General features: G+C 27.1%; 1 protein-coding gene and 1 non-coding gene across 3 annotated transcripts in view; one reads left to right on the forward strand and one right to left on the reverse strand.

The window, feature by feature from the left end:
* The window catches only part of nAChRa3 (nicotinic acetylcholine receptor alpha3 subunit), a 106,588-nt gene that overhangs the window by 55,201 nt on the left and 35,349 nt on the right, over nucleotides 1-16,038 (reverse strand). The gene's annotated exons all lie outside the window — the stretch shown is intronic.
* TRNAN-GUU (transfer RNA asparagine (anticodon GUU)) lies at nucleotides 1,924-1,997 on the forward strand. The gene has a single exon. It is a non-coding gene; the product is annotated as a tRNA-Asn (tRNA).

A 16,038-nucleotide genomic window follows, 5' to 3' on the forward strand; every position in this document is an offset into this window, starting at 1 on the left:
CTTTTCATTTCTGATTCTCATGTTTAGTCAATAGATAAAAAAAAATTTTAAAAATAATTGGATATAATATCTAAAAAGTTTAAAAAACGGTATAAAGGAGAAGAGGAGAAATAGAATTATAAATAATGTTTTTGTACTCTGTATCGTATTTTTCCAATTGCCATTACTCCTTTCTTTTCAAACGTGTTCTCTCAACACGTGAGAAATTTAACAATGTGAATATATTTGTAGTGTTTTAAATTCACGACGACGGTTCGATGCACCGGTATTATTAATTCGCGAGCATTCTTGCGACGTAAATTATTCTGCAGATATCGATTAACCATCTCCACTCCTCCTTCCCACCTTCAACTTCTATGGAATACCATGTGATGAACGATTATATCGTAATATGAAATAAATTGGTAAATTAGATATTACATATACATATATGTATTTATAGAGAATACTCTTACTATAACTTCAATATATATATATATATATATATTTTTTTTTTATTTTTTTTAATATAATATATAGTTTTCTTTCTTATGTTTTTACAAAAATAATATTTCTATCAATAAATGTTATATATTATATATGTTATAGCAAGAAACATTATTTATCAAACTTAATTTTCTATTGTTTTTTTCTTTATATAATTTTAACGTGACATTAAGTGTAAAAAATAAATTATAAAAATTCCTAAGTTATGCAATTGATTCAAAATAATATTCTATTTATATTAGGTCGAGTCATAAGTAACTTCCGATGCGGCTATGTAAAATCTATTTTTCGTATTTACCTATTATAAATCACCAAAACAAACGTATTTTCGATATCACTATGTAGATAAGGATTCAGTTAGTCTTCTGTCAAATTTTTTATGTAGTCAATGTTATATTTAACCGTTTTTCTTAACCACTGAAATGGATAGTAAAAAGTGCATATTCGACATGTAATGCTTTAGGAATTGAAACAAGGCAATAGCACTAAGGTGGCGACTGAAAAAATATGCAGCGTATACAGTGCAGGACTGATAACTGATAGGGCAGTCAGAAATTGGATTGTAAACTTCAGTTCTGAAGATACGATCTTAAAAGATGAACCGAGTGTAGGACGTATTTCCTACTTTGATGAACCTTTTAAAGGTAATATTGGAACAAAATCCAATAGACACGTTCAACAATTGCAAAGAGTGCAAAAAAAAACTCCATGAAAGGTGTCTTGCACTTATCAGTCGCAAAAACGCCATTCTTTGTCTCATAAAAAACGGAAGTTATTTATGACTCGACCTAATATATATATTCGTGTACACTTGAAAAACAAAGTGTTCGTGAAAAAGTTCAAATCTTATACGGTCGTTCGTTTCCATCTTTACTGCGACAACGGAAACGAAAAATAATGAAAACCAAGCGTGAAATGTGCAAAAGCGAGAAATAAGATGCCAAGTACAGTTGGAAAACTGCTGCATCCTCCATTTTTCGTTTACTTATCTCTTCCTACCATTCGAAAGAATGATTTCTTCAAACTGACCAACGTGTGACTAATAGTAAATGAATGATTTAGCAAGTTTAGTTCAAGAGAGAAAAAAATTATAAAAGAAATAGAAAAGAATGATAAATTATTTACTGTAAATATTGTAATATCATAATAAACAAAAATAAAAAATCTATATCAAATCAATGACATATTTTATATCTGCTTTTTGTTTATTATGAAGATATATCTAAATCTATATAAAATAAATCATCTATATAAAAATAATCAAAATTACAATTTGATTTAATGACGTTATTTATAAATAGTTTTTATCTACCAATAATAATAATACCGTAAATATATAATATTATATATTATGTAACATCGAATACCATGAAAGTTAAGATAAAGTATTCTTGAAGTAACAGAACCACTGTAGGATTTAAGAAAGAAATCTCAACGGCCTCCGTGGCGCAAACGGCTAGCGCGTTCGGCTGTTAACCGAAAGGTTGGTGGTTCGAGCCCACCCGGGGGCGAAATATTTTTTTTCTATGTCTTAAAAAATCAAAAATGTCAACACATACGTACAAATATTATTGTTGTTTGAATTTTACATATATATATATATATCTTCTTTTTTCCATATTTATTTTTCATACACAAATTTCAAACGTTCATACAAATTATTCGTCTCGTCAATCTTTGACATATTTTTTGTATTTTGTTTTAAATAAGTAAATACAATTTTTGCATACCCGTATTGTTATGAACGATCATCTATTTTATATTTGCACACACAAATAATATATATATATATATTTTTTTTATTCCATTTATAACGTCACGTATTTAAATTTCCAGCATTTTCCGATAACATTGAACAAACACGCGCAAATACACACACATTCGAAAGAATGAATACCTTCTCCTCTTAGCCAATAGGTTCTTTTACTGATGGCATAATCAGTAATACTATTCGACCTTCAATTTTAAGGGATATACAGTCTATCTCTTCTTCAGAAAATATAGAGATTCGGAGCACCACATTTTACAAGTGGGCCTCATGAAATATTAATACTGCAGAAGCGTGAGTAATCTTTATGGGCCACATCTATATCGCATTTAAGCTTGGCACGTGCTACGTTACTTTATATCCTTCTTTCTCTCTCACACACACACACTCCACCATTTTCTTCTCTATTTCTATCTCTCCCTGTCTCGTTCACTCTCTCTTTCTCTTTCTATTACTCTACCAACTATCCATGTTTCTGTCGATTAGACCGTGCGACTTCCGAAGCTACCACCACCAAACGCTTGATTTTAATTCCCAGAATCACCGATAGATGCCGTAAACTTCTCGAGAGTAAAAGTACTCCTTGCTTACTATATACAACTGTCCTGCGGAAATTTACTTCGTCTTCAGTAGGTAAAAGTTACCGAGACATGTAGCAAGTGATGAATGTGGAAAATGATCTTAATGATTAAATTCCTCTCTGGCACTACTCTAGCAACGACGTAGTGATCAGAACTTCTGATGCTACCAAAAAAAACTGTTTTATTAATAACAACTATTTTTTAAATTTATTATAAAGTTAACTTTTATTTTTAACTTAGAATTCCTTGTAGATTTAAGGTAATCTTAACTTTTTAAAAATGTCAATAACGTTGAAAAATGTTTCTTGTTAGACACACAACCTAACTTAAAAATTTAAGACTTGATTGCTATTTTGTTCTGAGACAGGTTTCTGCTGGTTAAGCCTTGTCCTTATTGAACCCTTTCTTTGACATAGGACTTTGGACAGACAACTGAAAACTGATTTTATTTAATATTAGGGAAAATATGCTATTGTCAACGAACATACCTTACAAACTTTTATCTTTAAACTTCGTATTCATATCTTAATATTACTATATATTTATAATATGATATATCCTTAAGGGGGATAGTGACAGGTGAGATAGAAATAGAAATTATTAGATACAAACATTATTATAAGCAAACAAACTTATTATATCCTAGACTCTCTGACATATACGCATATGTTGGGAACTTTGCTATTATCGCACCGTGCTCATTCTCATTGAATATATAACTTCGTCGCATCATAGTGAACACGCATAAATATATACAGAATAATATGCTTGAAAACAGAATTTAGAAATGAATAAATAAACAAAGAAATACTCATTAATATAAAAAAAAAAATTATTCCTAAATAAAGATGCATTAACACGTTGAACGCCACGCGAACTCCTAAGAAAATCCCTGTCAGGCCACAGGCTTTACTTTGTATTAAAGAAACAGTTGAACGTGTCAGTCACCGGTGACGGACGCAGCCTAAACGTAAATTTTCGTCAATCAGTGATGCTTGACACTAAAATTCTCCATATAAGCCGTGTCAGTCATTTGTGACTGACGTTCAACTGTTTTTTCAATACAAAGTAACAACCGTGGCCTGACGGTGATTTTTTTAAAAATTTACATGGTGCTCAACGTGTTAATAATAAACCGAGATAGTTCTAAATGTATAACTACCCTATTTTATTTTTAAAATCCCTATAACATGTAATTGAGATTATAGTTAATAATGAAACTTAAACGAGTTCATTTACACACATGATTACATAAAACAATAATAATTTTAAGGATTAAAAAAGATAAACAAAAAGAACTATTAAATAAAAATATTATTGTATATCGGTGAATTAATATTAAAATTAAGTAAAAAATATATATAAACGATTAACAAGGAAAAATTTTAAATCTGTAAGAAGAGAAAGAAAAAAGAAACAAAAATGACTATTTACAAAAGTATCAAAATTAGGAAACAATGATTAAAAATGAATAATTAGAATAAAAAGATTTTTCAAAAAAATCTAAATTATCCATCAAATACACAATCTCGGTTTTATATTCTTACCTCATCAAATGTAATTTTCTCTAATATTCATTCCATCACGATGAAGACTAAAAATAATGAGGAGGGAGTAAAGAAAAAGAGAGAAAGAGAGTGAGCAAGTCGATGCCATTATACCTGTATGTTACCTAGTTTGGCGGTAGCTTCATTTTAGTCAGATAATCCTCTAGTGTATAGAATGCACGTATATACGTGCATATGTGTATGTATATGTGTAAGAGAGAGAGAGAGAGAAGAGAGCAAGTCGTTCACGTTATAGTTGCATAGTACAAAGAGACCTTTAATGAGTTTTGCTTAATCCATTAACGAGCTTGAGAGTATGTATCCATGTATTTCATGTAGGAATTTCACGAAAATGCTACTACCGATTCTTACATTCTGTCAAGTGCACAAACGCTGATAAACCCTAATTTTCTTCAATATACAGACATACACATACACTCACGTATCACAAAATTATTAGATATTTCTTATCCTATCTCTATCTTTTCAATATAAATGTAAAAAATAATAAATTGTAGATAATATTCGATTAAATTAAACTCACAGAATCTGACACAAAAATCTATACGTAATTTGCTCGTTTATCGACAAATAACAAATCTATGGTAATGACACAATGGCAGAAAGATACGAGATTGTCCATATAGGATTGTAAGATAATTTTAAAATAGTATTTCTCATATTTTTAAAAATGTTGTTCAAATTTAAGGTTAATGAAGAAATTATTTTAAAGTGTGTGGTATATTTTGTTAGTGAATTGTGCAAATAATTTATATCTTTTTAAATCTAAAATATATCTTTAATTTTTCAAAAATAAAAAAATAAAATAAAAAAAAAGAATAAAATCAAATATAAATAAAATATATTATATATAATAATATAAAATATTTTTATATATAGTAAAATATAATATATATAATATATAAAATATTTTTATTTAGTAAAATATAATATTTATAATAATATAAAATATTTTTAATCTTTCTCTCTCTTTTTCTATTAATCTTTTCTTAAAATTTTTTAATCATTATATGTTAAAAATGCAATTGTCGTATTTAATTGAGATTCCCTATAGAATTACATATATATTCATATAAATAAACGTTTCCTCGTATCACTTTCAAGTTGTATTAACATATCATAATCATTACAGAAGTGTTTGATAAAAAGGAGACATTGCACGAAAGATTCCGATAGCAATTAATCGTGAAGGATGATCAAACTAGGAATATCGAGATAATAAAACTATGTTCCCTCTCTCTCTTTCTCTCTTTCCCTATCTCTTTTTACTTACTCTTTCTATTTCCCCTTTCCCCTTGCACCTTTTTTTTATCCACGTCTCGTTATCTCGTTTGTTCATCGAAGCAGCCTTTTCGATAGGCGGCTGGCCGATGCCTTTGGGGGAAGTAGAGTGCAGATTAGCTTGGTCGAGAAGATTTAGAGGAGGCACTCTAACGATTGTAAGCATGAAGTGGCCGAACGTGATGAGAAAATAGAGAGGATGGTATAAGGTATAAGGTGGAAGGGGTGGAAGGTGAATGAATAGAAGGAAGGTAGGAACTTTAACTCTGGAAATGCGAAAGCACGATTACGATAAACTAAAGAAATTGTTTTCTTCGAATTTCTTTCTTTTCGGATGAATAGAAAGGGAAAACGAAAAGGTTAAAGGACAACGAATGAATGAAAGAAAGAAATAGAGATAGACATAGGTAGATAGATAAATAGAAAACAAAATTTAGAAAAGTAGTAAGAGAGAAACAAGCAAGTACTCGGTTTCATCGAGATTGAAATTTGTTGAAATTTTTCTACTTGGTATTGTGCGAGCTTTTAGAAAAAAAGCAAGTCAGAAGATAGGAATGAAAGTACAACATCAGCAACAACAGTAGTAGTAGTAGTAGTAGTAGTAGTAGTAGTATTAGTAGTAGTAACAGCAGTATATAGAAAAAGAAAAAGAAAAAAGAAATAATAAATATATAAAAAAATATCAAAGATATTACGATATGTCCTATTTTTTATCACGTAAGATGAAAATATCAAGTAGATATAATATAATATAATAATACAATATAAATATAATAAAATATAAAATAAATAAAATAATACAATATAAATATAAAATATATAATAAATATAATAATAAAATTAATACAAAATATAAAATAAATAAAATTATACGATAAAATGAATACTGTAACAACCACACCATACACAAAAGAGGAAAAAAAAGAAATGATAAGTAAATAAAAAAATATCAAAGGTATTATTGTAAAAAAAAAAAAAACGAAAAAGGAAAAAAAGCTTTACATAAAATTCGAACAATATTTGACTAGCGTAAAATATGATAATGGTCAAACCGACGACGAAAAATACAAAGGTACAAGAATGGGGTAAATTGAAAGGTAACAAGGATAAGCATTGCTAAAGGATAACGAGTTTTCTACTAAAATCTGAAGGAAAAAGAAGAATAAAAAAAATGGAAAAAGCTCGTGGACTTCATACCAACGCTGGAATTCCTTCTATACCTTTTTTTTTTTTGTATCTTTTCTTTCTTTTTTTTCCTTCTTATTTTAGTTTCTTTTATAGGGGTAACTTCAAACAAGACTGAATTTTATTCTTGATCAAAGAGACATATATATATATATATTGTATATATAATATATAATACATACTCGTATACAATCCAAATTTTGTTTTTTTCTTCCTGTCTCAGAGAAAAAAATATTTTATTTAAATATACAATTCATTTACACTTGGCAAATATTAATCCTTGGAATGAACTAACAATTCATATTTTTTATTTCTTTTTTTTTTAAAAAAAGATTGAGTGAAAATTGTACAGAAAATTCACGTTAATTATTTATATTACATAAAAGCTATTATAAACTCTATCTAACTTCATTTTTGTTCTTTTTTTTTTTGCTTAAATAAAAATAACATATTACATAATATAAAATTAATAATACTTCTCTATAACGTTATACACTCAATAAAACTTTGTTCAACTATTTAGCAAATATTAACTTTACGTATATGGAATAACAAAGTTATAAAACTGTAATCGTTAGATAACTAAATGAAAAAGTTACAAATTTAAAAATACACGTAAACGAGAGAAAGAGAGAGTGAAAAAGAATATGTAACTTTAAAATTACACGATGTTGTAATTGTATAGAAAAATATTCAATCATTTTTCTATTATTTATTCTAGCACTCGAAAAAATATATTGAAAATGAAATTAAACAAAAATTAAGTTAAAAATGTCGAACACGACAATTTTCAACGTTTTTCTTTTATTTATTTATTTCCCACATTCAACCTTCTCTCTCCCCCACCACACCCTCTTCTATTTTTCCTCGTTCGTTCGTGAAATATCAGACATCGATTTAATATAATAGCATCCAGAAGGAAGGACTGTAATGTTAAGGTTCGTAATTCAAGACACGAATTCAGGTTCCACCCACAGGACTAGTTTGTAAGAATGGCAAACGGTAACACCTCTCGTGTGGAGTCAGCATTATTGTTGGTCACCGTAAATACACACAGATGAACGTTACTGTAAAGTTAAAAGAGTGGACACACACACGTAACGACCTTTTCGAAGAAGTAAAGTCCACCAACAACGTCTTACCAACGACCTAAATTCTTTTTCTATTTTCTTTTTTACAAACACTTGTCTAAAGTACGATGAAACATTTTTTGATGATACCTCAAGAAGTAATTAACGGGTTAGATAAAGGGTATATAAGGTTAGAACAGAGAGGATTCTTAAATAAGTTATCTTATCGTTTGTATTGCAAAAAAAAAGTAATAAAAAGAATTAATAAAAATTATGTGGAGAAGAAATAATAAAAACGTATAAAGTGTCTTTTTATTTATAAAATAAAAAACAGGAGAAGTTTCGTATTGATCTTGAAAATTTGATTTAAAAAAAAAATGCAAATAAAATCTACATATTTTTTCACGAAATAAATAATATTTTTTTATATTATTTTGTAATTATTGTTAATACAATTTATTATATAATATATAATATTAATATTATATGATTATTAATATAATTAATTATTAAATATTAATATAATATAAATATAATATAATATAAATAATTATTAATATTAATATAATATTAATATATAATATAATATATAATATTTAAATATATATATTTAAAATAAAATTGTTATATATAACAATAATATAATAATTATTATTTATGTAATTTATGTTATTTTGTATTATTAATTCTAACACAATTAAAAAATAAAATGAAAAACATACTTCCAAATTACGATATTATTTTTTATTAGTATTATGAATTATAAATAAAAAAACAAATTAAAACATTAATTGAACGCGTGCTGAGGTTAAATTGGAAAAAAAACATAAGAATAAGAAAGAAAATGATTGTAGTACTTAACTAGATAGGTGTACTTTGAAATACACGAAGGTAGGGATTTTTAAAAGATCGTAGGATTCATCGAATTCTCCAAAGGGATACTTCTACTCTTCCAGAAGTAACATGTCCAACAAATTGAGTTCAGATTCTGTTTCTTTTTTTTCTTTTTTTTCACACACACACACACACACACACACACACACACACACAAATGGTCAAGCAACGCACTCACTCATTCACTCACTCATTCACGCATGTACGTATACACATGTATGCAGTATCGTCTCTCTCTTTCTTTCTCTTGGAATTTCTTTAAGGCCCTTTTTCCATTTCCATGGATTTTTCCCACGGGTTAACGAAAAAAGGTTTCGAACTCGATATTCCTCAGGAGGAGAGCTTCTAACCACATTTCGAATGACCACCACCACCTTTCGACGGACACAAGAAAAGGGAAAAACCTGAATTCGAACACTCTGATCCTTTCGAACCCTCAGGTCCTTTCGTTTATACTTCACAATGCCTGTAGCCAATCTACTCGTTTTTCTTTTCATCTTACATTTCTTTCCTTTTTCTTTATTTTATTTTATTGTATTTTCTTTCTTATTTTATTTAATAGTTGGAAAATTACATTATACAAAAGGATCTTACGTAATTTTATTTGCTATTTTTATTCGCATAATTGTATCAACATATTTTATGTATAAAAATAAGAAGAAAAAAATAAAATAAAATGTTATGCATAAATATTATGTATAAAATTATTTTTTCTAATTTTTTTTAATTAAATTTTTGAGATTAAAAAATAATGAAAGAGATATCCAGAAGATATAAAAAAAAGTTTATTTATATATATATGTATAATATATATATATATATATATAAAAAACTTTTGCCGAGCAACAAGTTCGTAGGAAAGCTCCTATCCGTGAATTCTGACATTAAACGAACGATACTAATAGCATTCCCGGTATAACTTGTCGTTTAATGATTCAAGTTATCCGGCTTGAAATGTCTCACACAAGAGGCACTATATTCTTTCAAATGGCGTAGGTGAACGGAAGTACAAGAACGTTATGTAATCATATAGGTGAAATCTTCTATTTTTCTTTTTCTTATATTTTTAGAAATTTTTGTTTCAATTTATCTTCAAAAGACAACTATACTTATTCATAATTTATTTTAAACGAAAAAATTAAAGAAATTACTTCGATTTTGTTTAAAATCTCAATATAATTCTAATTCTCAATTAATTATAAATTTAATGTGAAAAATAATAATATTTTACGATATTAAAAATATCAACTAATGTAAATAAAATTATTTTCTAGCTTCGAGAGTAAAGTTTTAATACGTTATAGTTTGGAAAGAAAAATTGCATAAAATCCTCTTCTAATATAATTTTCATATTACATGATTTATAAAAAAAAAAAAAAAAGCAAAGCCCTTTTCATATTGTAGCATTCATAATAACGTAACCTCTAGATGGAATGAATGCATTTGTTAAATTAGAATTACTTCGGGATTTGCTTACTTGACACAGATTTCATATAAAAAAATAGTACAAATAAGCCGTAATATAAAAGAGTTGCGTCTGCTAACTTAATCCATAAAAGCTATTATCAAAAAAAAAAAAAAACAAACAAAATCACGTTAATGTTGTCACGAATGTAAAATTGTATTATATTATATTGCATCTTTTATTGTATTTAAATTAACAATATATTATCTAATTTAAAGTTTATATTATTATTAATTATTATATTAAAATTAAATTGAATTAAATAAAAAAAATGAATATAAAATAATATTATTGTTTCATGTTAAACATTTGTGCGGTCGTGTATTTTTATAAAGGTGTTTAAAAACTAAAAAATTGTTTTAAATATGATCAATACTAATAAATTATTATCAATAATATACTACTTTTAATATGTAATACTTACTTAATACTTTTGCAATTATAATTTTTAAAATTTTAATTATTTTGCTTAATGTTTAATACTTTTGCAATTATATTTCTTTTAATTTTAATTATTTTGTTTAATATTTAATACTTTTGCAATGTTGAAACACTTGATAAATTAAAGATATAAAAAATAAAAAAAATAAAAACTAGCACAGGTATTTTTCGAGTATAATTTAGAAAAACATTTTCACGATCGTGTGTATTTTATTTAGGTGTTTCAAAACTAGAAACTTATCACTGACTTATGAAATTACTGAAATTATTATCAATAATAATACTCCTAATATACTTATAATACTTTTGCAATGTTAAAACACTTGATATATCTAAGATATATAAAAAAAAAAAAGAAAATATAAAAAATAGCACAGGTATTTTTAGAGAGTAATTTAGAAAAACATTTTCACAATCGTGTGTTTTTATCTAGGTGTTGAAAACGAGAACGTTTTCTTAACTACCAACGATACCCATTGGTAGATACCCCATTGGTAGATATATAGGTGTATAGCATCCATGGACCCTTTATCGCAAACACGCAAATTACTCTCGTCAGAGAAAGCAAACAGGAGTTTCCCAGGCACTTTCAAGGATAACAAAACGAACGAACTTCTGACCACCTTAGAGAGATAGTTTGGTAACGATATACGTTTTGTTTGATCGAATAGAAGTAAGATTCTCTTACCTATCTACTTGGCTCATTATCGCCAACTCGAGTGAGATAATCCTGTACCTTTATAATCGAGCATCCTTCCACAACCACCACCTACCCACCCCCATCCTTTTTCCCTTAGCAGGATAGTAAGTAGGCAACAAGGGAGAAGGATTTTAGATATAGTATGAAGAGAACACAGGAAATGGTGGTTTCACTCTCTATCTATCTCTCTCTTTCTCTCTCACAACGTTTATTGACATAATCGAAAGGGATCACGAATCGACGATACGCGCACGCGCAAATTTACTTCAAATCCCTTGAGTCCATGAAACTCCTTTTGGGATGCTAAGAAAATTTATATCGATGTTCGGGTTTTGTTAAAATATTTATATGTATAAAAAAAATATACACGCATATATATAAATGAATAATATAAATATATTCTAGGATGTTTGTTGGGCCATGAGTTACTGTGGGTTTGTTATAAAGTGTTGATTTAATATAATTCTATTGGTAAATTATATTACTATTTAGTAAAATTATTATTTTTATATTATTTATCATATATAAATAATAATATAATACTATTATATATCATTATATTATAGTATTATATATTATATAAAATAAAATATAAAATAATAGTATAATATATTATATTAAATATTATATAATACTATTCAATAAATTAAATAGTATAAAATTAATAAATAATATAAATAATATAATAAAATAATAATATAATAATATAATAATATAACAACGCACAAAATAATACCACAATTACAATGAAATATATAAAATAAAAGATTGTCTAAGATGGAAAAAATCACAAAAAATAAAAAAATTCATTAAGATTGATTCAGCAGTTCCAAAATTATTAGTGAACAAACAAACATTGTGATACTGAATTTTTATATATAATTATTTTATATGTATAGATCTTATTATTATTTAATAAATGCAGTTAGTTAAATTTATTCTAACAACGTACTGTATATATATATATATATAATATATCGATCAATTTATACTATATATATACATATACATACGTGACTGAATTTGTTCAAATACCCAAAGTAAACATATACGCATGTAAATGTGTATATATATATATATATATATATATATATATATATATATATATATTTAAATAGCATGAATAGATTTACTTTAGATTATAATAAAATTGACATTAAATGTGTTCATGTGTTTGATATCTAATATGATACATAGAGATATGTAAATGTAAGAAAATGGTTTATCTCATTCATTCATCTGGTCAGGTATTATTTTAACAAACGGGGAGTATACATATATTGACCGTGCAAATACTATAGAAGAACCGACCGAAATTAATCGTTTTAATTGTGCAAGCGTATATCTCATCGGGTTTCATCAATTGGAGAATTTCAACGCGTGTTTGCTAAGGATTTATAAAGAATATTAAAAAGAGAAAAAAAACAAGAACATTTCGATAATAATATAAACAATTAAATTGATAATATGATGAATAAGAAAAAGACGATAATTTTTGTAAATTAATATAATTTCAAAACAAAGAACGAAAGATAAAAAATTCAATTTAAATAAAAAAATGAAAAAATAAATATAAAAATACAATAAATAAAAAATATCATAAAAAGGAAAATGGTAAAAGGATAAACGAAGAATATCAATTTCAAAGAATATAAGAAATAAATAAATAAGATGTTATAGTAGAAACAATACTACAAGAAAAACAATTTGTATTTGCTTTAATTTCATTTCAGTTTTTTCTGTTTATGTAAAAATTTCCAACAACGATGATTTTATTGAATGAAATGTACATCGGGGCATATGGGAATGTGGGGAGTGACAAGAAAAGAGAGAAAGGGGGGAATTGAAGAAAGAAATGAAAAATTCTATTCGTTTTAAAAGAAATCGTAAAAAGGGCAAAAGCAGAATCAGAAGAAAAAAAAAATAAGAAAAAAAGAAAGAAATGGAACTAAAAAGGGATGAGAGAGAAAGTATAAAACGAAGGAAGGGGCAAAAAACGACGGTGGGTGGCGAGGAAGGAGGGGTAGAAAGAAAGAGAAAAAGAAAAGTAAGAAAAGAAATTTTCTTGCCCCTTTTTTCTTTTCTTTTTCTTTTTCTCTCAGGAGACGTAGATGGTTTTTCAAGAACCGACCTCGGATGTGCCTGGCAAGCGATTAATCCTGCTCTTTCAAAGTCGAGAAGGACTCTTCATATATGAAATTTGCGGACTAAAATGGGCTTCGAGAAACAACGAAAAAGAAAGAAAAGTTTAACGCAAGATTTAATATATATATGAATTTTTTTCTTTTTTTTTTTTATTTAAATTCCTTAACAATATTCTGAGAGGTCAAGTGGACCCTTCGGTTAATTTTGACTGTTACAAAATAAAAAAAGAACAGAAAAGAAAAAAAGATATATTCACGAATATATATATATATATATATATTACTATCCATGTTTCTGTCGATTAGACCGTGCGACTTCCGAAGCTACCACCACCGAACGTTTGATTTTAATTCCCAGAATCACCGATAGATGCCGTAAACTTCTCGAGAGTAAAAGTACTCCTTGCTTACTATATAGGACTGTTCCTGCGAAGCGTCAATTCGTCTTCAGTAGGTAAAATTTACCAAGACAAGTAGCAAGTGATGAACGCGTTTAAATGATCTTAATGATATAACGCACTTCTGATGCTACTAAAAAAGCTTTTATTCTAATCTGTTCTAATCATAGAACTTTTTATGTACAAGTATTTAAACAGTACATATATGTATGTATTTCAAAGTATTTTTAAAATCAAATACTAAAATTTTTCCTTTTACTTTTACATAATATTATGATATTAAATGTAATAATAATAATAATATATTTGATTAATAAATAATATTAAATATTACTAAAATAATATATATATATATTATAACCAGTGGGGTGAAATGAGATAAGAGTTTGGTAAAACTGGGTGATAGGGGTTAACTGTCGCAGTAACGGCTGATTTTAACGCAAAAACAATTACGTTTTTCTTCTTTATTTCTTTCTTTTAATTTTCTCTTTCCCTATCTCTATCTCTATCCTCTCTTTCTTTTTTAATTTAACATTGCGAAGAAGGAAAGAAAAAGAAAAACAAGAGGAAGGAAAGGAATGAAGGAAAAAGGGAATTATCGAACGTATCGTCGTACCTTGTTGATCACATCCTGGGATGAACTGAGATGGAGTTGGGTTGGAGGGGGTACAAGAAGGAGGATTATTATACTATCCACTTGATTTTCCTCTAGATTTTTCTAGAATGAAAAGAAAAAATTAAAAAACAATTAGTTTGAAAATCCAACGTAAAAATCGAAATGCAGTTTGGTTTGGTGGTGGCTCTGTCATACGAGGGATTAAAAAAATACAGGTATTTTTATCACGTTAAGATAGATAGTACTTTTTTAATTAAACGCCTAGGTTAAAACGTGGTTTTCACAACCAACAATAACAAGAAAACCAAGAACGAGCAAGGGAATGCTTTCTGACAACCGAAAATGTCCACCCTTAGCAGCCACTACCCCTACTGTTTGTCCTCAGTCGTTCATCTCTCTCTTTCTCGTTTTTATTTTAACACTTTTTCTCTCCTTCTAACCTTTTCTTGTTTCTTTTTTTTCTTGAGAACCTTCTTATTTTCTTCATTACAACCGTAAAAAGATTCTCCACTCAACTATCTATCTATCTATCTATATCTATCTTTCTTTTTCACTGTCTCTGATTCCCTTCGTTCATCTAAATCCTCATGAAAATACCTTCGAGAATTCGAAAAAAAAAATAGAAAAAAAGAGAGAAAGAGAGACGCATTTTCGTCTTGTAATTTCATCCTTTCTCTTACTTCTCATCGTTCGCAAATAAAAATCCACCGACATTACAATTCTAATATTCTTTTCTGTGATATCCAGAAAAAAAAGGAAGAAATACAAGAGAGAGAAAAAGTGAGGAAACCATGAAAAGATAAAAGACAGGGGGGGGTCAGGCTTGAGAAAGGGTGACCTAAAGGGATGAAGTCAATAATAATAACAATAATAATAATAATAATAATAATAATAATAATAATAATAATAATAATAATAATAATAATAATAATAATAATAATAATAAGAAGAAGAAGAAGAAGAAGAAGAAGAAGAATCATATATTCAATAGCGATCTTTATTATTGATTCGAACGAGAAATGAATAAAAATAAAATAAAATATTTGATTGGCAAATAAATAAAAAATAATTTCGGATTTTAAATACCAATGAAAATTCCAAATTTTTGTTTAAAAATATAAGTTTATTCAATTAAATACTGTCCATTTTTGTTGATGACCTTTTGCCATCGGTCAGACAGTGTCATAAAATTCCTGATCTTTGCTATCAAAAAACTGAATTAACCTAGGTAGCACAAAATATTGGAAAATATTGAATACATGTGTATTTAATATTAAAAAGACATTTAATGTCTTTTAATTATTAATAACTAAATATTTACTAAAATAATAATAAAATTAATATTATTAAATACACATGTTTTCAATATTTTTCAATATTTTGTGCTACTAAGGTAGGTGTAAAACAAAATCCGCAATGACTTAGTTGCCAACCACAATAA

This window comes from Polistes dominula, unplaced genomic scaffold, assembly GCF_049000335.1.
Source record: "Polistes dominula isolate Pdom_NZ unplaced genomic scaffold, Pdom_raw_medaka contig_12, whole genome shotgun sequence".
In the NCBI taxonomy this organism is placed as follows: Eukaryota; Metazoa; Arthropoda; class Insecta; order Hymenoptera; family Vespidae; genus Polistes; species Polistes dominula.